The sequence below is a fragment of the Nicotiana tabacum genome, chromosome 22 (assembly GCF_000715075.1).
Source record: "Nicotiana tabacum cultivar K326 chromosome 22, ASM71507v2, whole genome shotgun sequence".
Taxonomy (NCBI): Eukaryota; Viridiplantae; Streptophyta; class Magnoliopsida; order Solanales; family Solanaceae; genus Nicotiana; species Nicotiana tabacum.
Window position 1 is genome coordinate 102488577 of NC_134101.1, and position 12779 is coordinate 102501355.

The window sequence follows — 12779 nt, forward strand, 5'->3', positions numbered from 1 at the left end:
GTTACCCATCTTGAGCCGATTTGGGACTCAACAGGTATCAAAGAATTTCTAAAACATATTCTTTTGTCCATAGAAAGCATTGATGAATACTCCCTCCGGTCCACAATAAGTGACCAATTTATTTTTGACACGCCCATTAAGAAAATACTAAATTTTATACAAAAAATACCTAGTATGACTAAACTACTCTTAATTAAATATTTAATGTGAGGAGTAAGAAAACTTTATAGGGATATGTACATAAGGGTAATTTTGTAAAAACAAATTGAACTCTTTCTTGATTATATAAATGGACACTTATTTTGGACCAAAATGAAAAAGCAAATTGGTCACTTATTGTGGACCGGAGGGAGTATTACACAAATAAAATAGTGGATAACACATTACAACAACAAGGAGAATGGAGATAAAAAGGGCTCAAGTACTAGATATGGGTAAAGACACGTTATACTATGATTCTATCTCATTTCCCCCAACCATAGAACCACAAATAGAAAGGAAAAATGGAACAGAGATGAATATCAAAGTTTAGGGAACTGCCTAAAGGATTAACCACTAGGTAGAATCGTTACTGCTAAATAACAAGAGAACTCTTAGAATGCTACATCATTCTCACAGACGAGGGTGTATCATTGGTTGTGGATTTTCTATCATACATTAGCATATTTAATTTCTGGATAGTGTATGTCATTTGGAAAATAGATGATATACCCTAGTCCATCCAACACGGGTAGCACATGGTATGCCAAGACGAAAAGACGGGCCAAGTTATCAAATATCATCAAAATTCCATAAGCTGGTAAATAAGCTTTCTTTTTTAATAATCAGTAGCGTGAGAATTTGAATTTCAACATTGACGAAGTGCAAATGAACATGAAACTTAAACGAGTATGAAGAATTGAAATGCCAAATAGTTGACTGTACTAGACTGATATCTAATGAACAAAACAACAAAGAAAGAGCTCCTAATGATTTTCCCATATTGGTTGGGGGGGAAGTTACAGCCTCTCTCCAAGGTACTTCCAAGAAGTTCTCATCAACCTCTGTTGAACGTCCAGTAAAACAGATTGCTGTGCATACTGCCACCATGCTATTTGCCAGCCTTTAAGCTTTTTACCTAAAGGACTCCACCAAGGACGAAACCGTCCGTACCTACAATGCAAGGACAACAAAACCGAACATCAAAAAATTTAGAAAGGGTAAACGATTTTCTGATGGATGTTTACTCAAATAGTAAAAAGATTAGGTGGAAAGGCAATTCTATATAATATTTTTTTTTGCGGGGGGGGTGTTGTCCTGGTTAATAGTGGTCTGAATGCTCTTCCTACATATATAACGTCTCTTTGTGGCATGCCGATGAGAATTGATGCACTGAGGAGGAATTTCATTTGGCAAGGTAATAAGGAGTAGAGATGCTACCGTAGATAGTCAAGTGACTCACATGCAATGAAAAGGAAGGGGGCTAGGGAATGAGAAACCTGAGAAAGCACAACAGGACTCTATTGATGTAATGGTTAGAAACTTCCGGCGACCAAAACCCAGCAAACACCTCCGTCAGCCGACGACTCACGCACTGCCACACGCCAATCGGAGACATTTTTTTCGGCAAGATCTACCCTACGCGCAGGCCCGTGGAGCTCTTTCCGGCCATCTTTTCAAAACCCTTCTTTAGAACAGTTGGATCGCCCAATAATTCCGAGTCTACCTGTAATTTTCTTTTTTGATTCCGAGCACTTTGAAAATTTTCCGACAATTACAGTATTTTTTCCGACAGCTCTCCGGCAACTAGAGTTTTCTTTATTTTATTTGGTGCTAATTTGCTAGACCTCTTTTCAATCCAACAATATCTTTGGGTGCTGATGTATTTGGGTCTAAAAGCACGGTTTTGGAAGTTATGGTATTATGATTACCTCAAATCCTTTAATGGGAAGTTCAAACGTAGCTTGGACTTAATTTGTCGAGTTGTGGTGTAAAAGCCAAGGAGTTCAAGATCATTTAACAAAAAGGGCTAGCGACGGTGATAAAAAGGCCAAAACACTTTGGGAAAAGGTCAATGCTCAGGTATGTAGTATCATGTGGCGATCTATTGATTCCAAGTTGATGCCCTTGTTCCATCCATTTCCGGATATGTTATTTAGTTTGGGAAAAGGCTCGTACTTTATACACTAATGACATATCTCGTTTTTACGATGTAATATCGCGAATGACAAGCTTGAAGAAACGGGAATTGGATATGTCTACTTACTTGGGATAAGTACAAGCAGACATGGAAGAATTTGAGAAGTTGATGCCAGTTTCTGCTAGTATTGAAAAGCAACAAGAGCAACGACAAAAGATGTTTCTAGTTCTTACACTTGTTGGACTCCTTAATGACCTAGATTCAGTATGTGACCAGATTTTGGCTAGTCAGACGGTACCCACAGTTGATGAATTATTCTCTCGATTACTTCGCTTTGTTGCAGCACCAAGTCACCCAATGATCTCATCCAAGACACTTGACTCCTCTGTTTTTGCATCCCAAACAGTGAAAAATCAGACGGTCCCCACGGTTGATGAATTATTCTCTCGATTACTTCGCTTTGCTGCAGCACCAAGTCACCCAATGATCTCATCCAAGACACTTGACTCATCTGTTTTTGCATCTCAAATAGTGAAAAATCGGGCATCTCAAACTATGGAGAATATACGAGGAGGAGGAGACATGAATGATAGGTTGTAGACCGATTGACACTCCGATGGATGCAAATTCTAACTTCTACTAGGACAGGGGGAGCCGCTTAGCGATCTTGCAAGATATATGCGGTTGATTGGTAAATTAAATTATCTCACAGTGACTAGACTTGACATTTCCTTGTAAGTCAGTTTATAGATTCTCCCTGTGATAGTCATTGGGATGCAGTTGTCCGCATTCTTCGGTATATAAAATCGGCTCTAGGCAAAGGGTTATTTTTTGAGGATCGAGGCCATGAGCAGATCGTTGGATACTCAAATGTTGATTGGGTAGGATCACCTTCTGATAGACGTTCTACTTCTGGATATTGTGTTTTAATAGGAGGCAATTTGGTGTCTTGGAAGAGCAAGAAACAGAATGTAGTTGCTCGGTCTAGTGCAGAAGCAGAATATCAAGCAATGGCTATGGTAACATGTGAGCTAATTTGGATCAAACAATTGCTCAAGGAGTTGAAATTTGGTGACATCAGCCATATAGAACTTGTGTGTGATAATCAAGCTGCCCTTCATATTGCGTCAAATCCGGTGTTTCAGAGAGGTCCAGAGGACTAAACACATTGAGATTGATTGTCACTTCATTAGAGGAAAGATACTCTCAGGAGATATTGCTACAAAATTTGTGAAGTCGAATGATAAGTTTGCTGATATTTTCACCAAGTTCCTTACTGGTCCTCATATTAGTTATATATGTAACAAGCTCGGTACATATGATTTATATACATCGGCTTAAGGGAGTGTTAGTTTGGTAGTTAAATAGTTACATGTAAATAACCCTAATCCCATATGTAGTAGGAGTAGAACATGTATTATATATATATATGACTCATTGTATCATTGTCAATACATTAATAATAATATTTTCTCCCGTGCTTTCTCACATAACAAAAATAAAGTAAATGTCTCAATTCAAAGAGTGAAAATGAAATAGTTCAAGATAAAATTATTGAGCTCTTCAATGAACAGATATTAACTAAAAAATATACGAGGCGAATGGTGACATCTTACTTCTCTCTCAATTGACATGTCACCAAATAGTCACAAATGCTCAAGATTTGTTGTATTTGAATCTCATCCAGAGAAACAACCTAATGCGCAATGAAAAAGGAGATCAACAACTATGTTACTGTGATACTGAATTACAAATGAAATTCTTTAAAATGATAGGAAATATCCTGTACAAACCACATTATTCAACTCTATACTTATGAAGTATTGCGGAACATCTTTCTCAAGCCTTCTTGAACGGTTCACCTATATCAGTATTGGTGACATCTCATTAGAAAACATAAACAAATGAAGCATAAAGTATACAATCAGAACGCCACATTGATTTGACCTTGTAATATAAATAAGTGTGTATGAGCCCATTAAAAGGGCTGGCTAACTCTTCCAAAATCTAATACAGATCTAAGTCAAAGGCAAATTTCCCAAGTGGAAAAGAAAACTAAAACTAAATAAGAAATTTTTAAATAACTATATAGAGCACACAATCATGTTGAACCATTGGTTCTACTTTTTAGTAGGAAAGGGGGGGGTGGGATTTGGAGGGGAGGGTCGTCTGTGCAGGTTTTTCATTTTCTTTAATTGGAATTGAATCCAGTTTTGCCGCAAATAAAACATATTTCATCTGCACATCACATAAAACATATCAAATAAAAGTATGGCTCGACTTTAGATGGAAAATAAGTTAAGACTTGAGAATGCTATTGATGCTATTGTCCAATTTTTATAGAACGATTTAGACTTAGCACGGTAATAATAAAAGCTTCAAAGGATTTCTACTGCTCACATTTAACAGTTCAAATACAAGAGGAGAAGTTGATGAAAAGATATCCATCAAAACAGAAGCAGCCTTACATCATAGTTACATTTTGGAGATGAAAAACTGCCATTTTAGGGACACTGTTAACAAATAAAATGCACCTTAAATAGATATAACAATTCATATAGCTAATCCCGAGTAATTGGAATTGAGGTATAGTTGATGGTTAAGTGATGTTGGACAAAAAGCTGCTACCTATTGCCCGGAAAGAAAGGCATGGAACCACTTATTAGATGTCAATTATTGGGAAGTTCACAAGTGGTCCGTTTACTTGAGTCCGGAACCCAATTGTGGTTCTTTTGGACTCAAAATACATAAATAGGTGGGAAAAAAGTGATATTTTTATGTATAGCGCTATAATACTTGGCGCTATACAGTAACGTTAACTGTGTCGTTACTGTATAGCGCCAAGTATTGTGGCGCTGTACTGAAAAGCTGACACGCCCAGGTATAGCGCCACAATACCTGGTGTTATACATAAGTTTTATATATAGCGCTTGGTATTTTGGCGCTATACTCCTTTTTCCTGGCCCCACCAACAATTCCTAACTTCAATAATTCAAAAGCGTATAGTGCCAACTTTTTGGGCGCTATATATATATAAAAAAAAAAAATCGGCTAGCCATTTCTTATATAAAGAGGTTAGGATTGTATAGAAATTCATTCAAAAAAAATTTTAACTCTTGTTGAAACATTTATTGGTGTTAAATTCTCCAACATTTTTTCATTATGTCTGAAGAGCATAGAATAAGAGTTTCATTATATTAGGGGGGGTGAGGTTGTGATGGAGAATAACTCTGTGGGCTACAGTTTACCTACTCAATGTCATGTTAAATTGCCACTTACAATAGAGTACGATAAATTGATATCGTTGTTATGCAAAAAATGAGTGTGAGGAAACGTTCAGTGATACTTAAAGTAACCGGAAGATATCTGTATTCTGTCACTCCGCAAGAGGTTGCTTTTTACTCGGAATTTAACATCGACGATGATAAAACTTTGAGTGATTTTCTGAGGACTCCAGACGAATGCCGGAAATTTCTTGTAATCGTTGGAGATGTACGTGAAGGTCGAAGACGTTCCAAGAAACGAGGTTGTGCATAGTAGAGATAACCCCCAGTCATCGGGTGGTTATTCTGGAGCAGTTTTTGCCGGACAGATTCCGGATGAAAGAGTTTTCCTTAATTTAAACTTATCACCGCCGGCGAATGAGCAGCGAGAAAATAATTTATACCCTGCTTTCCATAATTCACAAGACGAGTGGTAAACTTCAATTTTCATTTGTATTAATTATGTATATTTTTGGCATATTGAATTTGTATTAACGCTCATATATTTAATAGGGGGTACCGACCGGATATGAATTTTATAAGTGGCACATCCGGTAGTCATCACCTAATTGAAAACGTCCATCATGGAATTTCATCACATTACGACTTGTAAGTGAAGTGATATAGCGATATGGAAAGCATTTATTAATTCAGGAGCTTATATTTTTGTTGGTTGTGTAGTGAAAACGAGTAAGTTGAACCACCCGTACTCACTCAATTGACCGAAAACGACGTATTACATCGGGATCTGGCAGATGCATAGAGTGAGGAATAGAACAGTGATTACGATAACAATGCCGATGAATCCGGAGACGAGACACCCTTTTTTCGTGGGGATGCTGATGAGCAGGATGAGGAGGAAAGACCTGATTTGAAGAGAGACCCCCCTAGACGAAGAGTGTACGAGTCCGAAGTGCCGTTTCATTCAAGGGAGATTCCTTACATTGATAACTTGCCAACCGTGCTGGATGTGGAAGCTCTCACAAGGGATTTTGATGAAATCCGAACAGCAATGTGGGATGAGTCTAGACCAATAGTGCATGCAAAGGGGATGCTTTTTCTTGATAAAGCGCGCTTAAGCAGGGGCTTGTAAAATGCACAACGTAAAAGAGTGTCGTGAGATGCAGGTATGGGAGTCATGTCCGATGGTATACAAGGTTGTTTGTCGCAGGTGGTTTTGGCCATGTAATTGGATGTTGCGTGCGACCAAGAAGAAGACAGGTATATGGAAAGTGGGTAAATACATTCCCACCCACACATGCGAAATGGACACATTCAACGGGAATCACTTCAACTTGGATATTGACTTGATTTCTCTTATACTTATTCCGCACCTCGAAGCGTCCATAAGGTATACAGTCAAAGAGTGCATTACATCAGTCCACCAGGAATATGGCCATACCATTACGAAAAGAAAGGCATTTCTCGGGCGCAAACGAGCGTTTGAAATTGTCTGCGGTAATTGGGATAAGTCATTTGCATCCCTGCCAAAGTACATGGCTGCACTGTAGCACTTTAACCTCAGGACAATTGTTGAATGGAAGCTTGAGCAGAGTCCAGAAACACCAGAATACATATTCAATTACGTGTTATGGGCGTTTAAGCCATCAATTGATGGTTTTTCACATTACCGGCCCGTAATATCCATAGACAGAACTCATGTCTATGGAAAGTACGATATCAAGTTATTGATAGTCGTGGCAGTGGATGCTAATGGACAAATATTTCCTCTAGCTTTTGTTGTTTGTGCCAATGAAGCACAGAGATATGGACGCTATTTTTGAACCACCTGAAAGAGCACGTTGTCAAATAGCGTTCAGGTATTTGTCTAATATCTGATCGGCACGGTGGTATATTAAGTTCTGTGGAGAACTGGCCTGCATGGCAAGAACCTTATGCATACCACCGTTACTGTGTGAGGCACTTTAAGGCCAATTTCCAGAAGGCACATCCCAACAAGGATCTACATGATTTGATGTGGATGGCAGCAACAGATCACCAACAACATAAATTCCGGAGGCATATGGATTCTATCAGGCAAGAAGATGAGGCAGCCTATCATTGGTTAATGCGACATGACCCTGAAAAGTGGACGTTGCATGCGGATGGTGGCAGACGATGTGGAATTCTTACTACAAACGTGTCAGAGTCCTTCAACTGGTTATTGAAGTCGGCAAGAGGATTGCCCGTCACATCCATGGTGCGGATGTCGTTCAAGCAGATGGCGAAGAAGTTTGTTGAAGGTCTGCAGCTGCAACAGAATTGATGGAGAGGGGTGTTGAATTTATGCCAGTGCCTAAGAAGAGATTTGAGAAATACAGACGGCGAGCACATTGACATTCATTTTTGCAGTATGATAACGAAAGAGGTGTTTTTGAAGTTCGCACCGCTATCCATAATAATCGAGGTAATAATGTACATACCCTAAATGAATCTGCAAAGTTATGCTCCTGTGGGAAATGGTCCATCTACCACATGCCTTGCTCATATGCCATCAAGTGTTTTCAACGTGTTGGTTATGCGCAGACCAACTATGTTGATCAACAATATAGTGTTTCCAAGTACCTAAACACATATAGTGGTCAGTTGCAGCCAGTGGGTGCTGAGCATTATTGGCCTCCAGAACTATTTAAAATGGTGTGGAACAAGTCCTATTTGCATAAAAGACAAGTGCAGAAGAGAACGCATATACGGAACCAAATGGATGTTAGTGACACCGTTTATGCGCGCAAATGTGGTATATGCTTTCAAACATGACACGATTGTCGTAAATGTCATTCAGCTGGTTTGGGTGGCAAAACTAATCAAGCTCGTGGTGGGTGTTCTTCTAGTGTACCTAACTACCCATGAGTTGATGTTGTAATAATTAGTTGTTATGTCTATTTTGTAAGATTTATGAAATAAAATTATGCTTGTTAATTATGATTTGTACTTTCCCAGTTTACTTATTTAAATAATAATTTAATAAAATTATATGTATATTTATTATGTGCGTGTTGTCTTATCGAACTCAAAAAGCTGACCAGCTGACATAAAGTTGTCTTGTCAACATCATGATATTTAACACGCAAAATATAGCGCCATTAGATAGTACGCGATGTGTGTGTTGTCCTGTCGAACTGAAAAAGCTGACCAGCTGACATAAAATTGTCTTGTCAACATCATGATATTTAACACGCAAAATATAGCACCATTAGATAGTACGTTATGTGTGTGTTATCTCGCCTATAAATAACGGGCTCATTGTAGTTATTTTGTGTGCTCAAAATTTACTAAAAGCAAATATTTTATTAAAAGTAAGGTTTTTTTTACTAAAAGCAAATATTTCACAAATGGCTCAACCTCTTCGTCTACCAAAATGCAACTGTGGAAAAGCATGCTTGATGCAAAATTATTGGGATGGTGGTGAAGTTGAACGCCGTTAGTGGCACTGTATGAACCAGTTTTACAAGGTTCCCGGCGAACCTATTTGTGATTTTGAGGAATGGGTTGATGAACCATGTTATCAGGAATGTTACAGAGAACAACTGCAGTTTCTTCATAATATGTGTTTAAGACAACGGGAACATGAAAAAGAAAGCAATAGAATTATTGCAGACTTGAGGGCGAACCTACAAGTGGGGTCTGGGGAGGGTAATATGTACGCAGACCTTACCCCTACCCCGAGGGACAGAGAAGTTGTTTCCAGGAGACCCTCGACTCAAGAGAGCAACAAGAAACAATATATTAGTACTATCAATAGACTCATAATAAATAACATAAAATACATAACATAAAATAAAAAAATAACAACAATATAAGAAATATAGGAAATACGAAAAGGATGGAGAAAAGGATGTAAGGTATACTAATATCCAATAGATACAGCCCTGCATCAGTAGCTGATCAGTAGCATCCTAAGACTAACTCCTAAATGGCTAGTCTCACTCTAATGCGTTGTAGTAGTATTCACAAACTACCCTCTAACCTACAACCTTAATGCTCGACCTCCACAAATCCCTGTCAAGGGCCATGTCCTCAAAAATCCTAAGTCGTGCCATGTCCTGCCTGATCACCTCCCCTCAATAATTTTTAGGTCTCCCTCTACCTCTCCTCGTGCCCACCATAGCCAGTTGCTCACACCTCCTCACCGGTGCATCAATGCTCCTCCTCTGAATGTGCTCAAACCATCTAAGTCTTGCTTCCCGCATCTTGTCCTCCATGGGGGCCACACCCACCTTTTCTCGAATATCTTCATTCCTAATCTTGTCCATCCTTGTATGCCCGCACATCCACCTCATCATCCTCATCTCTGCTACTTTCATCTTCTAGATGTGTGAATTTTTAACCAGCCAACACTCGGCCCCATACAACATAGCAGGCCTAACCACTGCTCTATAAAACTTACCTTTTAGTAACGGTGGCACTTTCTTGTCACACAAGACTCCCGTTGCTAACCTCCACTTCATCCACCCCACCCCTATACGATGTGTGACATCCTCGTCGATCTCCCCGGTCCCCTGAATAACTGACCCAAGGTACTTGAAACTACCCCTCTTAGGGATGACTTGAGAGTCGAGCCTCACTTCCACTCCTGCTTCCGTCGGCTCGGCCCCAAATTTGCACTCGAGGTATTCTGTCTTCGTCCTGCTCAGCCTGAAACCTTTAGACTCAAGGGCATGTCTCCAAACCTTTAGCCTCTCGTTGACGCCACATCGTGTCTCGTCAATTAGGACTATGTCATCAGCAAATAGCATGTACTATGGCACCTCCCCTTGAATATGATGTGTTATGGCATCCATCACCAGGGCAAATAGGAAAGGGCTGAACGCAGACCCTTGGTGCAACCCCGTAATAACCGAAAAATGGTTGGAGTCACCTCCTACTGTCCTAACCCGAGTCTTAGCTCCATCATACATGTCTTTAATCACCCTAATGTAGTCAACCGGGACCCTTTTAACCTCTAGGCATCTCCATAGGACCTCCCTAGGAACCCTGTCGTACGCTTTCTCTAGATCAATAAACACCATGTGGAGATCCTTCTTCTTATCCCCATATTGTTCCATCATCCTCCTAATAAGATGGATAGCTTCTGTGGTAGATCGCCCCGGCATGAACCCGAACTGGTTATCTGAAATAGACACCGTCCTTCGCACTCTCATTTCTACCACTCTCTCCCAGACTTTCATGGTATGACTCAGTAATTTGATACCTCTATAGTTGTTACAGCTCTGAACATCGCCTTTGTTCTTATACAGCGGAACCATTGTACTCCACCTCCACTCTTCAAGCATCTTATTAGTCTTGAACATAATATTAAACAACCCAGTAAGCCATTCCAAGCCTGCTCTACCCACACACCTCCAAAGTTCAACCGAAATTTCGTCTGGCCCGGTAGCTCTGCCCCTTCTCATCTTACGCATTGCCTCCATGACCTCATCGACCTCAATGTCCCTACAATAACTTAATTCATGGGGGCTGTTGGCATTCCTCAATTCACCTAGCACAATATCCTGATCCCCTTCTTCATTTAGAAGTTTATGAAAGTAGGTCTGCCATCTCCTCTTAATCTGGTCATCCCCCATCAAAACTTTGCCGTCATCATCTTTTATGCACCTCACTTGGTCCAGATCCCGAGCCGTCCTCTCTCTCACCTTAGCGATTCGGAATAACTTCTTCTCCCCGCCTTTGTTCCCTAGTTCCTCATACATACGAGCAAAAGCTGCCGTCTTAGCCTCCATTACTGCCATCTTCGCCTCCTTCCTAGCTACCTTATATCTCTCACTGTTCGCTCTCTTCTCCTCCTCTCCAGAGCTCCCTACGAACCGCAGGTACGCCGCCTTCTTCGCTTCCACTTTATCTTGGACAACTGCATTCCACCACCAGTCTCCGTTATGGCCACCGGTGCGGCCCGAAGATATACCTAACACCTCTCTCGCCGCCTTCCTTATACAATCAGCCATCATCGACCACATAGTGTTTGCGTCCCTACTACTTCTCCATGCTCCCATTGCTGATAACCTTCCTTCCAACTCCTGAGCTTTGTCCTTAGTCTAGGTGCCCCACCTAATCCTCGGATAGCCTCGTACTGACCTTTTCTTCCTCCTTATCCTAATACCAATGTCCATCACCAAAAAGAAAGTAATAGAATTATTGCAGACTTGAGGGCGAAACTGAAGGAGGTGGGAGAAGAAAAATGGAAAACACAATGGAATTGTGAAGCATAAAAGGAACATAAAAAAATATAAACTGGAACTTGCGGAGGTGAAGGCGAAACTGAAAGAGGTAGAAGAAGAAAAAGAACAACTGGAAGAACGATTTAAGTGGTTGGAGCAGAGAATAAATAGCAACCGGGGCTAAACATTGGCATGTATTTGTTTAGTGTATTTTTCATATTTCAGGTATTTTTATTATGTTGGCCTGCTATGTTTGTGTTTGTGCTTATGTTTGTACTGTAGTAATGTTTTCCTTGTTTGTTGTACCAAATTTTATTTTAATTGAAGTAGAAGTTAAGTTTAAGTGCTTGTGTTGTACTAAATTTTATTTTAATTGAAGTGGAAGTTAAGTTTAAGTGCTTGTCTTGTTCTAAATTTTATTTTATGAAACTATCAAACGAATGGAGAACTAAAAGAAGTAATGGGCATATTAATGTATACAAAAATATTATTACACCATGTCAATGTGTCCCGCATCCGGTGTCTCAATGCAGCCGCTGGCCTGAGGCGCATCCCCTCCCGCCCGGGTACACTATCAGGATCATCATCATCAAGTCGTCTCATTATAGCCGGATGCAGCGCAGGATGACATGTATCGATGGTGCTGTCAGCTCCAGTAGAAGGCTACATAATAATATGAAACTTAGTATAGAAAACTACATAACAATTCACAACAATTTATATTGTCTTACCATCATCGTGTCTAGATCCTGAATGTAGTTTGTCGCTGCATCGCATGAAGCCTTAAAAAGAAAATTGATAAAGTTAAAGAAAATAAATAAGTTACAATTAAAACAAATTCAAATTCAATACTAATAAACTCATACATGCGCATGTGATGTGGAGCCGTAACTCAGTTGGCGCCCACTATAAAAATCTAGGGTCGGTCGATCCTTAACAGTGGTAGATGGGCCTGGGAAGTATCTACCCCAATCCACTCCTTGAATATCCGAGCCCGTGATTAATAATTAACCTGATGGGGTCACCTGCTATGGCACTGGAGTGCGATAAATTCCAAGGCTGTAAGACGGCATGTCCGTCTCATGCATGCCACCTACCATATCAGCAGCAACATCATCAATAGGAGCCTCAACACCCCCTTGCTGGGGACCACCTCCTCTCCGCCCATGACCACGGCGTCCGGCACCACCAGCTTGTCGGGCACCACCAGCTCGTGGGATACCACGACCTCGATAGTACTGC

General features: G+C 40.2%; 1 protein-coding gene across 4 annotated transcripts in view; it reads right to left on the minus strand.

Annotated features, from left to right (window-relative positions):
• The window catches only part of LOC107821075 (uncharacterized), a 39830-nt gene extending 36032 nt beyond the window's left edge, over positions 1 to 3798 (minus strand). For 2 of the 4 annotated variants that reach the window (XM_075244326.1, XM_075244323.1), the window contains exons 1-2: positions 1479 to 1909; positions 1003 to 1152 (exon numbers count right to left, since the gene is read on the minus strand). The gene's annotated coding sequence lies outside the window, so the exon portion shown is untranslated. Of the gene's footprint in view, positions 1 to 1002; positions 1153 to 1441; positions 1910 to 3735 lie in introns of those variants that run through there. The other 2 variants (XM_075244325.1, XM_075244324.1) reach the window with 2 other exon arrangements.
• Between the last annotated feature and the right edge of the window lie 8981 nt (positions 3799 to 12779).